Below are 13857 nucleotides of genomic sequence, written 5' to 3'. Positions count from 1 at the left end.
ACAGATACCGGTATGCCAGAACCAAACACAGTCAATGAGAAAAAATATGTACAAATCCAGAATCAACAAATTTACCCCCTGGGTTGGGAACCTTTGCTATAGATGATTTCAAGATGAAGCCAAATAAACATATAAAGGGGAAAGGAATGGAAGAATATACTGGGAGAATTCAATGGAGTAGAAAGATAAAATTAAGAAGCTTCAATAATTGAATAATTTAGCCTGTTTATTTGCTTTAAATTCTAAATAATTTTACATTGTACATGTGCATAAAAATCTGAGCAACTATGTTTACTGAAGATAACCAGACCATACTAAATTCAACAATAGATTGCCCTGTCATTAAATCACTCTTCAGCCTTGATGCCTCGAGATTTATTACACTCTACACAATGCACTCTTGTCGGTGCACAATGCCTACAAGAGATAGATCTCTCGGCAGATTCTCAACACTATCTAAGTCAATAGATAATAGAAAATACATAGAAAAAGGTCATCAAATTCATGATGCTTTTACTCTTGGTGAAGGCAAGGTTGGCAGCAGATTGTTGGTCCCAGACTGTCATTGTCCAATAATATTCTGTACCTGCCTTCTGCTCTGTCTCCGTATCTAAGATAGACCACATACAACATTGTGCATGTTCATGCTTTTGCAACAATATGCCTGCACATTAGGGTGAGGAATTGTGATTCTTCAATGGGCGGCTCAAGCGAGTACACATTCTGGAATCTGAAGCAAAAACACAAACTGCTGGATGAACTCAACAGGTTGAGCAGCATCTGTAGTGGGGGGAGGGATTGTTGACATTTTGGCCCCATTTCAAAAGTGGAGAGGGAATTTAGCCAATATAAGGAGGAGAGAGAGAGGGGTGAGACGGCTCAGTTGGTGGATTAAGTGGGGGGTCGTGGTTATTTAATTCCCTCTCCTCTTGTCTGATTAATTGTGAAATGTTGATGTCTACCCCCAAATCTATCATCGACATGCACCCAGACGTCTTCACTAGAGAATTGTCATGCACACAGCTTCCTGGTTAGCTTTCATAGCCTCACCTCTACAGCTCTACCTTAGCTCTAAACTACAGCTGCAAGGTAGTTGTATTTTAAACAGTGGTCCCACCCTATCTCTGCTTCCATCTTACATTACAGATGAAGACTTCCTATTGTTTTATATGTTTGAAAAAACTGCCCTTGTTTCCAATATACCCAGACCTCTGTCCAGCAGCTGTTACTCATCAGAGATACAAACCATTGGCAACTGGTGCTAAAATTCTTCATTTTGGATATTTACATTGAAGTTTAAACACAGGTCCGCTGATTCATTTTATGCCTATTTTCTGTCAATCTGATGATCCTAACAGATACATTTTTCAATGCTTTTGAAACATCAATTTGCTAATATGACCCTGATTACATTTTTGTGCCGGCTGTTTTAATGTATATACACACAATGCAAAAGACTGCAGAGTTATTAAAGCTTTGCTTTACCTTGTCAGAGGATGATGTATTTCTGAACAATGAGGACCAGCGACAGGAATATATAATGAATCAGAATGGACTCATCTTTAATGGTAATATTAACAGTATTGTAGCTCGTCCCTGGAGCTTTGGACAGGTATGTGTAATTCCTTGATCAATTACCATTGCAGTCTGATGACCGAATGAGCTAACTTTCATCTATCTATTGCTTCTATGTGAACTTGCACTATTCATTTATTAGTTATTTCCTTGCCTTGTGTTGGCTTCTGGTCTACCAATAATTCACATTTAAACATTCAAAGCTACCATTACGCCTATTTTCACCAGCCCACCAGGAGTGTAATCTAAATCGTAAATACTGTATGTTTTACCAATCATGTTTTATCTGGCCCCTTCAGTAATTTAAAAACGTTGCATAAATTCAGCACACTTTAAATGCCACTTACAGAAATTCTTTAAAAAATTCCACTCCAATGAGAATACCATCAGTTCTCCATCTAATTCACAAATGTAATCTCACATTACTGAAGTATTCTAATACATTTGCACCATCTACAAAATAATCCTACCCTTCCTAATGTGTGAACCATCTGTAAGGCATAATGCCTTGAGTTTTCGCTGTGTTCTAATATATAAATTACCATTGACTAGACATTTGATTGTAAAACACCTCAGTTTCATGTGTTACAAGCCCAAGGTGGACCCGTTGGGCCCCGTACCCCCAACGCAATAATCCGCCACTCACCCGAGGGCGGCGTCGGAGAAAAGTTCTGGAATCTTTTTTGTAAAACGTTGGGGGGCGGCATCTGCCCTCCCCGGAGTGAATGAATGGACTCAACGTTGGGGGGGGGGGGGGGGGGGCGTCAGCACTCCCTGGACCCAATCGAACCTTCCCTGGTGATATGAAACCACCCCCTTATTACTCCCCGCCCCACAATGAACCCCCCCATCCCATCCCATCCACACCCCACCCCCCCACAAAGAAAATTATGGAAATGAAACCTCTCCCCTATTCCACTCCCCCACCATGAAACAGGGAGCTCCTCCCCACAAGGGAAATCACATTTGTTTTTTGGAAATTAAACCTCTCCCCTATTCCACCCCCACAATGAAAACCTCCTCCCAAGAAATCTAAATGAGATTGTGATGTACCCATTCCTCCAATGCAACCGTTCCCCCAATGCAATATTCCACCACTCACCCATAACCCCAAACTGCGCAAGCGCTGCTCATACACTCCTTCCCCCCCGTCTTCACTCTCCCTCTTCTCTCCCATCTCCTCCTCCCTTCCTCCACTCCCTCCCTCGCCTCCCTTCCTCTCCTTTTCACTACCCTCAGTCACTCCCTCCCTCACCTCTCCCCTTTCACACTCCCCCACTAACACAATGTTTAAATAACGTTTCTTCTCCTCCTTCTACCTCTCCTCACAACAATTTAAGAGCTGATCCCAACACTGTTGATTGGCAGCTGAGATCACATTGTGGTCATTGTCAGATATGGTAGCATGTGTAAATAAGATCCCATTGTGATTGGAGGACTGTGAGATCCCATTGTGATTGGAGGACTGTGAGATCCCATTGTGATGTTATAGCTGGAAACTGCCAGAATCTCCCATGAACTGTCACAGCATCTGTCAAGTTATTGATCTCAAAGTGTTTTTTTATTTTTAATGTCAATAAATTGTGAAATATAACATCTATCTGAACAAAGCTGTATGCAAATGACCACAGGACAAAGTTGAGTAAAGTAGTGCAAAAAATGCAGCATTATCGTATGCCTTTTTGGCATAGGTCCATGATCACATGGATTTGCATAGATAGATAGATAACAAAAGGTCATAGTTTTAGTAATATACAAGACCAAGTGGGACCTGTTGCGTCCCTGTCACATGGGAGGCCTAGTCCCCCAACGCAACTCGTTTCCCCAACACAATGTTCGACCACTCACCCATAGTCCTCACGGGAGGCCTGGTCCCCCAACACAAACCCATTCCCCAAGGCAGTATTCCACCACTTACTAATTCCACCAATGCAACCCGTTCCCTAAACGCAATATTCCACCACTCACCCATAGCTTTCAACTGTGCAGGGACTGCTCATTTACCCTTATTTACCCTTCTGCATTTTAAACTTTAAAAAATGCACATGCACTTGCTGGGGCTGGTAGGAAGCAGTGTCCTGGGATTGCAACATTGTAGCGGGCAGGGCTACAATCCCATTGTGATTATATATCTGTAATTGCCAGTGCCGAGGGAATAAAGTTTTCTCAAATTGGGATTTTGTAAAGTTAAAAATGTGAATAACTTGTAAAATAAAACATAAATCTGAAATAAAATTGATACACCACACCACAGGACAATGGTGAGTAAGGCGGTCATAAAATTGTAGCGCTACCCCCCCCTCCCTCCCCCCCCCCCCCCCCCCCCCCCCCCCCCCCCCCCCCCCCCCCCCCCCGTCCAGGTCAAATATCTTCAATTTAAATTTATTTCATCAAAATTTAACCTTGGGCTTTTGAAGCAAGTTTTGGTAATAGTGCAAAGAGATATTGATAAAAGAAGGCAAAGTGCGCCCATGGGTAAGCTAGCTGGTTGTAATTCACTCTTCCTGTTGCAGACTCCGTGAAAACCGAGGACATTGTATTTTATTCGGGATAAGATGTGACACCTGAGAGAGGGAAGAAAGAACCATTATCTATTGATCCAATTGAGCCCTGCAGTATGATTGATGATGAATTGGTTTAATTGGATAGTGTAATGGGGAAGATGGGTTTAAGGAAGAGGGTAGGAACATCAGTCAAGAGAATGGCTATGCACTAGCATCACTGAATGTTCCAGCAATTAAGAGTCAACCTATATTTGAGGATCATTTTTTATTCTAATTGCTTCTCTTCCAATAATTTTATTAATACGTTGTTATCACTGACCAATTCTCAAACATTAGGCACAGAATTATCGAAATGTTTTTTTTCTACTTCAGTTTGAAGAAGGCGTTTTGGATGCTTGTCTGAAGATACTGGATAAAAATATCAAATTCCTCCAAAATCCACCAAAGGACATTATTCGCAGAAATGACCCTGTTTATATCAGCAGAGTTGTGTCAGCTATGGTGAGCAATGAAATGTCAAAGATGACATAGCTAAGAATGAATTTTTGATGACTTGTGATGGTTCCAGTCTATGCTTTAGTGAGATGTCTGTATCGACAAACTCTCAACAAGATTGCAACCAACATTATTAGAATGTAGTTAGAGATTAGAATGTGGTTAGTCTAAATTGCTTTTTAACCCAGCACACTATTGGGTGAAGCAGCAAGAGGTCCCTGAATATCCTTCACTCTTCTTTTACAGAGCTGCCTCAGTACCAATTTGTGATGTCAACCTTAACTCACTTTGCATTAGCATCTGTCAGGTATTGTTGATAGTATTCCTGAATGTTCTTTCCCTAAGTATTTATTTTTCTGTTTCTTATTCATTCCTTCTCTACATATATATTGATCACTTCCTCTTTTGTCTCTCTCCCATGCCTTTTCATTTTCTTTCTTATTTCTTCTTATCATCCTTTTTTATTTCTCCCTTTTCCTTTTTGTTATCAATTCTACTCCACCCACTCCTATCCTACTCCCAGACAAGAACATTAAATGGAGAACAAAGTTGCATGTTGTCAAGTATAAAAACTGAAAGAAACTGCAACGGTAAAAATGGAAATGGTCTCAATCTTGAGAATTCACCAGATGGATTGTAGAGACGGAAGCTGGAGCTGGACTCTTGAGTTTGGAGTAATAAAAGATGATCTCCTTGAATCATACAAAAGTCTCGGTTTGAAGAAGGGTCTTGATCCATAAAGTCACCCATCCCTTCTACCCAGAGATGCTGCCTGTCCCACTGAGTTACTCCAGCATTATCTGTCTATCTTCAGTATAACCAGCATCTGCCATTCCTTCCTACACATAATTCACTCGTGTTTGACAGTCTAGGTGAAGGGATTGTTCAGCAGGAAAGTGGCGCTATGCTAAATGATCAGTCATGATCTTATTGAATAGTGGAGTTGACACAAGGCCTGAATGTTTTACCTCTCCTTTAATTTCTAATGTTTTTGCATCCCGGTGGATAGCAGTACTCGCAACAAGTTCCAAATTAACTATCCAAATTCTTGATTTTGGTTTTCACTGCTATTCTTTCTGGCCCTAACTTCAAAATTCTTGCATTCACATTTTCATTGTTCATGCTTTATGATTTAATTTCTCTCGTGTTTCTTTAACAATTCAGGCAGTTAAACAAATTAAGTATCGTGTGAGAAATGACCTCTCAAGCTTGCTGCTTCTTTGCTCAAGGCTTGATGTTATAATTGAATAAAACATCACAATATTTTATTCTATCTTCATTGCGGCTGCCTCTCTGGTCTGTGGACAAGTGATGCCCTTACAAATGATGGCCAAGGGAAGAAAAGTTAGTCCATTTTGAAGAGGATGAAGTGCTCTCTATGTCCAGAGGGATGTGGGAGAGTTTGACATTTTTGATGGGAAATGTTTAATGAAGAGCTGGAAAGCAGTAACCATATGTTCACATCCTGCATGACCAGCTTCGACACTTCTACAGATTCACCGTTCTTCTTTTCTCAGGTGAATTCTAATGATGACAAAGGGGTACTTTATGGCAAATGGGAGAAACCATTTACTGGTGGCACCTATCCCTGGTCATGGAATGGAAGTGTTGCAATTCTTAACCAATGGTTTAGAGAAGACGGTCTGGCAGTTCGCTACGGGCAGTGCTGGGTGTTTGCAGGAGTGGCTTGCACAGGTACGGATTTTCAATTCAAAGCACTTTATTCGTCCCCGAGGGGCAATTTAAAAAGGCGCATTACAGTAGCTTTTTAAAAAGGGACACAATCAACAAACATAAGCAGCACGCATACTGCACAATCAACCAGCACACGCATTTCACAGACACACTGCACAATCACACATCAACATTCAACACATAGCAATAGTTTTAAAATGCTTCCTAAGTGCTTCAATTAAAAAAGTGCATATAGAAGGTTATTTCATTTCATATGTTCATGAGTCAGTGATCAGCATTAAAAAGCTGGACAGCCCTGGGGATGAAGGTTGCCTTCCTCCTCTGTGTCCGGCAACCCGGACAGCGGAGTCTGCGTCCTGAGGGGAGCCACTCAAACTCAGAAAACAGGATGTGAGAGGGATCCTGAAGAATCCTGCGTGTTAACTTTACAGACTGTTGGTCGCATAGGGCAGTGAGAGTTCGGACGGGCTGCTCAATGATTTTTGAGCAAACCTTGACCACGTTCAACAGGCGGTTTCTGTTTTGCAGGGTGATGGAGTGGAACCAGCTAGTGAAAGAGAAGGTTATTACATTTTCAATGAATGCGTAGTAGAATGTAGTGAGAATGTCTTTGTTAATCCCAAATGACTTCAGCTTCCTGAGTAGGTACTGTCTCTGATGGCACTTTTTAAGGATTTCCTCTATGTTAGAGGAAAACCTTAGCAGGTTGTCGAAGGCTGTTCCCAGGTATTTGTATACCTCCACTATCTCCACTGGCTCCTGCTGGATGACAGTGGTGGCTGCCTCAGCCATCTGTCTCTGTTGGGGGGAGAAAGTCACAATCATGTCCTTGGTTTTGCTTATATTTAGCTCAAGACAAGACTTTTCACACCGTACTATAAAGTCCTGCAGGGCCGAGCTGTGATGTTGTGTGTGGCTGGGAAGAAGAGACAGGAGAACTGTGTCATCAGCAAATTTTACAAAGTGGCAGTTTGGCTGGGTGGATCTGCAGTCATCAGTGTAGAGAATGAAGAGAAGTGGGGAGAGGACACAGCCTTGTGGAGAGCCAGTGAAGGTGAAGAGGGTGTCGGACAAGGTGTGGTTCACCAACACCCTCTGTGATCTGTTGGTGAGGAAGTCTATAATCCACAGAGTGAGTTGGTGGTTGAGGTGGAAGCGGGTGATGAGCTTCTCAGCCAAAATATGTGGCTGCATGGTGTTGAATGCTGATGAGAAGTCTACAAACAGAAGTCTGGCTGTGGCCTTGGGGATTTCCAGATGCTTATGGATGGTGTTTAAGATGAATATTTTTGCGTCATCGACACCCCTGCCAGCCTGGTAAGCAAACTGCAATGGATCCATCATCGAGCCAGTTGCCTTGGTGATGTGCTCCTTGATGATCCTCTCCATGGCCTTCATGATCAGGGAGGTGAGAGCTACCGGTCTAAGGTCATTCAGGACCTTGGTGGTGCCCTTCTTTGGGATGGGAATCACTGTTGAGTTTTTCCACATCGCGGGGACTGTGCTGCTGGTCAAAGAGCCCTGGAACAGATGCTGGAACACACCTCCCAGCTGCTCAGCACAGTGCCATAGGGTCCGCCCACAGATGTTGTCTGGCCCTGGAGCTGTGTTCTTTTTAGTCCTTTTGAGGGCTCTCACCACCTCAGATATGTTGATGTTGAGGCCGGAGTCATCAGGTCTGAGTGTGGAGACGATTGATTCTAGCTGGGTGCTATTGTCCTTTTCAAATCTGGTGTAGAAGGAGTTGAGATCATTCGGGAGTGAAGTGGAGCTGCTTCCTGCTACCTGAATGGGCTTGCGGCTGGTAGAGACAGAGTTCACTGCTGCCATGTTCTTGAGGCCCTGCCAAGCCGCACGGAGGTTCCCTTTTCCAAAGGTCTGCTGCACTTTGTTCTTGTATTTCAGCTTGGCAATTTTTATGGCCCGCTTGACCTCTCTGTTTACCTCCTTCTTCTCAGCTTCAGAACCGGTAAAAAATGTTCTCTTTTTCTTATTCAGTATGTTTTTCAGATCTTTAGTCACCCAGGGTTTATTGTTAGGGAAGATTGTGACTTTCTTGGAGGGGATAATATTGTCTACACAGAAAGTGATGTATGCTGAGACTATATCCGCTTGCTCACTGATGTTGGTGGAGGAGGATGTGAGGGTATTCCAGTCTGTGGTTTCAAAACACCCTTGAAGCCTGTCAATACTGTCCGGTGTCCACTGTTTGATGTCCTTGATGACTTTCTCTGTTTTCTTTACCACAGGTGTGTAGGCAGGAACGAGCAGTATGCTGCTGTGGTCAGCAGAGCCTAGGGGAGGGAGGGAGACGGCTCTGTAGGCATCTGGGACTGACCCATAGCATTTGTCCAGTGTTTTCCCTAGACGGGTGGTACAGTTGACATACTGGTAAAATCCTTTAAGTGACTTGTCAATTGAACAGTGATTGAAGTCACCCATGATGAATTTGGGGGCGTCCGGAGATATCAGTTCGAGTCTGTCGAGCATATTTCTTATATGTTCCGTAGCAGTGGATGCATTTGCTCTGGGGTGGATATAAACCAGAATGAAAAACAGTTGTGGGAATTCCCTGGGAAGGTAGAAGGGACGCAGGGAGACAGCCAAGAGTTCAATGTCAGGGTTGCACAGTTCTTCTCTGACAACAACTGTTTTGCACCAGCGTGGATTGATGTAGAGGCAGACACCACCGCCATGGTGCTTGCCAGTCAGTTCAGTATCACGGTCTAACCTTACAGGAGACCCGAAGCCATCTATGTGCATGCTGTCACTGTTGTCACTCCCAGTCAGCCATGTTTCAGTGAAAGCAAGAATGGAAGCAGTCCGGTATTCATACATGTGAAAAACGTTAGCTTGCAGTTCATCAGTCTTGTTACGCAATGAGCGCACATTAGCAAGGATCACTGAGGGAAGTGCACGGTGCTTACTTTCTCCTCGCCTTTGTTCTGAAAGTGAATCTATTTCTCAACCTTCTATGGGAATGTAAAAGAGACTGGTACAAGTATGATGGATTATCACATATGCATTTATAAGTATGAAACAAGGGAGAGACTAACAAGGGTAAACCTATGTAAACAAAGAAAGGGGAATTTATAATGAGATGTAAGGAAATGAGGAAGAATGTCAGAGCAACATATTCTCACAGAGCAAAGCTGTTGCCTGAGAGGTTCAGAGAAATGAGGATGTTCACTGTGTGTGGAGTTGCACTGTGTGGATTTCCTCCCGATGTGTCAGTGTATACTATTTACTGCCTTCCTAGCAGTGATGGGAAAGTGGGGGAGAGTAGAATGAGGATGGTGTATGTTTGTTGTGAATGAGTAGTTGACGGTTGGCGTGGCCAAAGTGAGTTGAAGGCTCTATTTCCATGCTGTGTCACCAGGAATTAAACAAATACATAGAAACATAAAGAAAAAAGGTGCAGGAGGAGGCCATTTGGCCCTTCGAGTGAGCACCGCCATTCATTGTGATCATGGCTGATCGTCCCCAATCAATAACCCGTGCCTGCCTTCTCCCCATATCCCTTGACTCCACCAGCCCGTAGAGCTCTATCTAACTCTCTCTTAAATCCATCCAGTGATTTGGCCTCCACTGCTCTCTGTGGCAGGGAATTCCATAAATTCACAACTCTCTGGGTGGAAAAAAAAAAGCCTTGAGTCATACTGAAGAATCTCTGGTACAGTGCAAATGGGAAAGTAAAATAAGTAAGTGTATAAAAAATAAAAGCGCAGGCAAACCTCCTGAGCCTGGAAAATAATAAATCCCAAGGAGTGGAATATCCATATCCCAGAGTTTTGAACAAGGTAGAGATGGCAGGTAGTCTGCCTTTCATCATCCAACATATTTCCAGATGCGAGTCCACCAAAGATGAAAATATGGAGAGAGGAAATAGGGAGCTATCAACTCACTTGCTGGAATTGAAAATAAAGAAAGTGATATCCAGGCACAGTTGCCAAAGGAAGTGGCTGACACGTGAATAGGAAAGGTTTTGAGGGATATGGGTCAAATGGGAACAAATGGGATGAGCGGAGATGGGATTCTTGATCTTCATTGATGAATTGGGCCAAAGAGTCTGTTTCGTGTTGTGTTACACTACCACTGTCTGTCGTGACACATAAAATATACCCGGTTTTAAAACACATTAGAGCTGTGTGGTCTAATGACAATTCTAGGTTTCTGCCAGGTGCTCTTGTTTATTCCCAAATTCCAAATTGCCACCAGTATGTAATTGAGAAGCAGTAAAAAGGAGGGTGAGGAGACAAAATGGAGGGGAATTGAAAAATGGGATTAATGCAGGATTAGTGCAAATGGGTCAGTGGCCTCAGTGGGCAGAGGGGCCCATTTCTATGCTGTATGGCTCTACAGTTCTATAACAGCGTGATTAAGCAGACTCAGAATGGATTGAGAAAAATGTAATCATGTTTGACAAGCATATTTCAATTTTCAAGACGTTCGCAGTAAGGTCCAACACAAGGTGCTAATCGAGAAATAGTGGAATTGAGATTTATATACCAGTGTGGATAGAGAATAGTTGACTAGAGTGGCACTGCAGATCAAGCCATAGACCTTGGAAACAGGCTCTTCGGTCCAACTCATCCATGCTGACCAAGATGCCCCATCTAAGCTGGTCCCATGTAGCTGTGTTTGGCCCATATCCCCTCAACCTTTCCTTTCCATGTAAAAAGCTCCAGATATTAGGCTTGGGACTGATACTATTCACAATCTCCAGCACTGATTTACGTGAGGAGTCCAAGGGAGCTGTGAATATTTTTAGGTTTGCTGATTATACAAAACTAAGTGGGACTGTGGTAAGGAACATAAACAAGCTCGTCACCAAAGGGCCACAGAAAGATAAAGCAGGGAAACAGGCCATACTTCCCATCGAGTCTACACTGACCATCAATCACCCATTTACTCCAGTTCTCCAATAATCACTTTCTTTAATCCCCTCACATTCTCATGAACTTTCCCCAGATTTTACCACTAATCTACACACTAAGGGCAATTTGCAGTGGTCCATTTACCTACCAACTCACATGTCTTTGGGATGTAGGGGGAAACTAGAGCACATGGAGAACATCTGCTTAGTCATAGGGACAATGAGAAGACAACAAGAAAATGATGTTGAGGTAGATCAGCCATGATCTTGTTAAATGATGCAGCACTCATGAGAGGCTGAAGTATTCAGAAAAGGCACTGATAGAATCATAGTGAAAGGAAAGTCACTATGGATTTATTTAAAGTAAATTATGTTTGACCAATACAATTAAATATTCTAAGGTAAAAGAGTGGTGGGGAGACAGAGAAAAGTGTTTACATGAATACTTGGAAAGCATTTCAGATAATTTCACAAAGGTTTGATTATCCTGAACCAATGTTGATATTCCCCTGTGCAATATCCAATTCAAACACGTTGCTAGGTGTCAAAGCTTTTCCAGATATTAAAATTTTGAGGTGATCCAGAGAGTTCTGCTGATCTTGTGACAATGAGTTATCCCAAACCAAAATTGTTAGAGCAGATAATCAGCTGGTTTTGTTTATTGCCTGCTATAGGTACTTCAATTGTACTGAATTAATCTTGCTAAACACTAGGATAAGATTATGAGAATTATATCCTAACTGACCAAATATTAAGATGCAGTGGTTGATTCTGCAGCTTTATTCAATTATGTTCCTTGTTTATTTCTTTAGTCTTGAGGTGCTTAGGAATTCCTTCTCGTGTTGTCACAAATTATAATTCTGCTCACGACACAAATGGCGATTTAATAATTGAAGAATTAATTGATGAATCTGGGAAAACAAGCGGTGAAAGTGTGTGGTGAGTCAAACTAGTGTTTATTAAAGTTTAAAATATCAGTAATTGCCATTGTTATCACTAAAATTAATACAATAAAAACTATTGGAACAGACAACAAGTACGTTTTAATTATAAATTGAAAAAAAATAGCATAGGGATTTAGGATTTTTTTTTTAATGTTTGAGGAGTCGTGAAGGAAATAAGAACTGGTATAATGGCTGACCTTGCCTTTATTGAATACGTTTTTGGTCCCTGTTATTGATCTCTTCCAGTGGATTGGTTCACTGACTTTCAGTGAAGTTCTTTCATTTTCCAGCCTTAGCTACCTTTTATTTGACTGTCTGTTGGCTGTTTAGGTCAAGGTCCATCTTTGGTCTCAATAAGTCCATTTCTCTCTGTATAAATGTGCATTTAACGTTCTGAGTTTAACATTTCTGCCGATGAAACCCCCAGATACTTCTTCAAGAATTTGGTGATTTTCCTTTGCCGTGGCAATGATGGTGAAGTGGTTAACGTGGTTGTGTGGACAGTCTTGAATTCCCTTTAATATCATATCCATAGTGACATTAATATCATGGGTGAATGCCTTAATGCTATAAAACAGATCGATAAGTGGTTGAAGCTCCCGTGGATGGTGATTTTAGGCAGTGTTAACTTTCTTTGTCTATGTATGGGACAGGTCAAACTTGCACAACATTGCAGAAAGATCCCGCAATGTATTAGGTGATAACACACTTGCATGTATGTTATCTTTGTCAACCCCCACATCCATAAAATTGTGCTTGCTTTTTGGACCACAGTAATGGATTACACCTAATCCATCTGTGATGGCCTGATCAACATGATGTTCAACTTCTCCTCCAGTTGCGCCTTTGCCACTTACAATATTGGTTTAGGCTTGCAGTATTTGAATTCAGAATTTGGCTTAACAGGTACATGGGCTTTGCTCCCAACAGCACCAGTACACAACTCTTATTGTAGATGTTTTTGTAAAGTGGTCAAATAAAATTTATTTGTCCAATCAACTTCATTTTATCAAGCAATGTTCCCAAACAGTTGGTCTGTTTGGCTGGTGAACATCTTTGATATTCAGAAAATGCACATTGCAATGTCCTCAAATTAGTGGTAGAGTGATGGAGTCCTACAGCATTGAAACAGCTTCTGCCCAACTTGTTGATGCCGTCCAAAAAGCCCCATCTAAGTTAGTCCCATATGTCCACATTGATTGATATCCCTCAATCCTATCCACATCCAGGTGCATTTTATATGCTACTAGATTAAGTGGGACCCGTTAGGTCCCTGTCACAGGGGAGGCCTAATCCCCCAAAGCAACTCATTCCCCAACACAATATTCCACCGCTCACCCATTCCCCCAATGCAACCCGTTCCCCCAATGCAATATTCCACCACTCACCCATAGCCCCCAACTGCACAGGCGCGGCTCATTTCCCCTCATCCCCCAGCACTCCCTCCCTTTCCTCTGCACCCTCCCTCTTCTTCCCCCTCTCCTCCTCCCCTCACCCCTCCCCATCCCTCCCTCACCTCCCCCTCCCCTCCCCTACCCTCTGTCACTCCCTCCCTCCATAACTGCTCCCCTCCCTACTCCCATCCCTCTATCCCCCACCTCCCCTATCCCCTCCACTATCCCTCCTCACCTCCCCCACTGCCTCCTCTCCTTCTATTCCCCCACACCCCCCTCCTCTCCCGTCCTACCCCCTATTCTCCCTCAGTCACCCCACGATCTCGAGGGTGCCGCTACTTTCCCTCCCTGCGTGCCTGGAGGAGCAGCAGCTG

At 42.8% G+C, this 13857-nt stretch overlaps 1 protein-coding gene across 1 annotated transcript in view; it reads right to left on the bottom strand.

Moving 5' to 3' along the window:
- The window catches only part of LOC129707403 (protein-glutamine gamma-glutamyltransferase 2-like), a 276786-nt gene that overhangs the window by 68064 nt on the left and 194865 nt on the right, over positions 1 to 13857 (bottom strand). The gene's annotated exons all lie outside the window — the stretch shown is intronic.

This window comes from Leucoraja erinacea, chromosome 21 (assembly GCF_028641065.1).
Source record: "Leucoraja erinacea ecotype New England chromosome 21, Leri_hhj_1, whole genome shotgun sequence".
NCBI classification, from domain to species: domain Eukaryota; kingdom Metazoa; phylum Chordata; class Chondrichthyes; order Rajiformes; family Rajidae; genus Leucoraja; species Leucoraja erinaceus.
This window is presented reverse-complemented; position numbering and strand designations above follow the sequence as displayed.